This window comes from Trichosurus vulpecula, chromosome 1, assembly GCF_011100635.1.
Source record: "Trichosurus vulpecula isolate mTriVul1 chromosome 1, mTriVul1.pri, whole genome shotgun sequence".
NCBI lineage: Eukaryota > Metazoa > Chordata > Mammalia > Diprotodontia > Phalangeridae > Trichosurus > Trichosurus vulpecula.
The window spans coordinates 312,471,772-312,474,340 of NC_050573.1; positions in this window are offsets into that span (position 1 = coordinate 312,471,772).

Below are 2,569 nucleotides of genomic sequence, written 5' to 3' on the forward strand. Positions count from 1 at the left end.
AAAAGAAAACTTAGACAAAAAAAGTTCTTCAAATATTATGCCGAACATTCTGTATAATGTGCAGAAACATTTTTTAAATGATATTTCTTCTCATCTTTCCAAAAAAGCAATCAAAATAACGTGTTCTTAGGGGAAATAGCAGAGAATTGGGATTTTTTCAGTTTGACCTGGAAATAAAGTTTTTAATAATGGAGTGGAAAATTTTAAAATATCCTGGAATGCTAGTATGTCATGATAATAACTGAAAACAATTCTGAATTTTTTATATCAATAGCATCACCCTTGAAGAATTCAAACAGTTAAGTCAGAATTTGAGAGGGCCTATATGATGCCAATGGGGTGTGATACTAACTGTGGCCCAAATATTTACTTTCACAGCATAATCTTTTTTATCTCTTTGAGTCATAGAATTATTCTATCACTGCATCAAAGGGTGTACTCAGCTTAGCAACTCTGGGGACCCAGTTACAAATTTCTTTCCAGGTTGACTGGAAAAAATTTCTTGCAAATATTTTTAAAATATTTTCTTCCAATTTTAGCTGCATTGGTTTTGTTTGTGGAAAACCCTTTTACATTTTACGTAATGAAAATTGTCCATTTTTTTCTTTAGTGATCTTCTCTATCCTTTGTTTTGTCATAAACTCTTATTAAATTGATTTTGATCACTCAATTCATTATGTTCAGGCCTGAATTATGTTTGAATTTCAAAACTCAAATGTACCATAAAAGGATGAAGACTTACTCTAATGACAGGAATTCAAAAGTATAAGGCACATACCCTGAAAGGAGCACAAAAAGAAGAGCCCTCAAAAAGATTTTGAGCCATGGCAATATCTGATTAATAGCATGGTAAAATGAAAAGAACACTTGGAATTTCAGTCTAGAAGATCTTGGTTTGAGTAATATGGTTCTTGTTTAGTCATGTGATCTTGGATAAGTCAATTTTTTCTCTCTTTCTCCAATGGAGCTATTAAAGAAAGAATTTTATAAACTGGATATAATTTAGTGGTAGAAGTGGAGTGCTAAAATTGTCTTTTCATTGAGCCATTGCACTGAAAGATCAAAGGAGTCTTATTCTGGCTGCCCAAATCAGAAAGGTAAGCCAAAACAGTGGATGCTAGGAGTGACAATCAGCAGTATCAACTGCAAAGCTTGTCTGTTCTGGAACCAAAAGCTTTTCCCTTTCCAGAACATAATCATTTCTCAAATACTCTGGAAAGCAAAGAGCTTTCTTTGAAATTTTTTTTCAACTAAGTATGCTACTATTTTAATGTATTATTCCTGCTGATCTGTTAGTATCACAGTAAATTGAATCAATAGTTCTAACTCTAACTCAGAAAGCTGCCCATTTTAAACAATGGAAAGGGCTCCAGGCAAATAAGACAATTTTTGTAAACATCTAGAATACCCCTACATTGAACCTGACTTAATTGCCATGCTCAGACTCAAAGTTGTTTTGTTTTGTTTTTTATCTTGGTATGATCCATCTAGTGTGTTCTCTTGTGACCTAATCTTTGGTCAGTGAGCATTTATTAAGCACTTACTATATGCCAGGCACTGTGTTAAGTGCTGGAGATACAAAGAAGGTAAGAAACAGAGTCCCTACTCTCTAATGGTGACAATGTGAAAAAAAATATTACATATGAGACAATATCTCTGGACTTGCTATCCCACAGCCAGGGAGGCTAGATCTTCCCTTCAGTATTGTAGGAGTACCTCCTGAGGAATCTCTAATATCAGCTTGAGTACCTATTTTGGGTGTTCCTACTTTTCTTTTCTAATTCCTTTAATTCTAGTGCTTTCTTCTGTTAATCATTTCCTATTTATCCTGTATATGATTTGATTATATATATTAGTTGCTTATTGTCTTCTCCCTTTAGATTTTGTGCTCAGTGACAAAAGATATCTTTTGCCTTTCTTTGTATCCCCAGTGTTTAGCACAGTGCCAGGAACATAGTAGGGTGCCTGGAACACAATAGGTATTTAAATGAATATTTATTGATTGTTCTCCCATACACACACATTCTGTTAGGTGCCAGTAAGTGGTAGCCTGGTTACATGTAACATTACTTTGCTCTTATAAAGGGATATTTACTTTAAAAATATTGTGATAACAAAGCTAAAAACAGTTTGCCCCAACACTTCTACTCTATATAGTTCTACTCTATATCATTGCTGTGTCTGCAAAGGGTAGGCTCAGAATTAAGTTTTTACATAGCATAGGTCCCACCAAGTTCAAGCCCAAGTGTAAGATCAATGTTGGATGAGTCAGAGTCGCTGCCACATCAGAATAAGGCATTAGAAGTGGTTGGTGTCCTTTGTTCTCAAAGAAGACCATGGCATCAGAGAGTTGATGCCACAACATGCAAATGAATTGCATTTAAGTAAAGGATGGCTGTGCAAAGTCACAAGCCTCACGTTCTCCTCCAGAGCCATCTGGGACCAGCAGCCAGATATAGATCAAAATAACTAGAGATGACTCTGAAAGCAGTGGGAGACCTTCACCTCTTTAAGCTAAGATCTTTAACAGGTCTCAATTTGACTGAGGTAACACCCATTCAGTGATTAA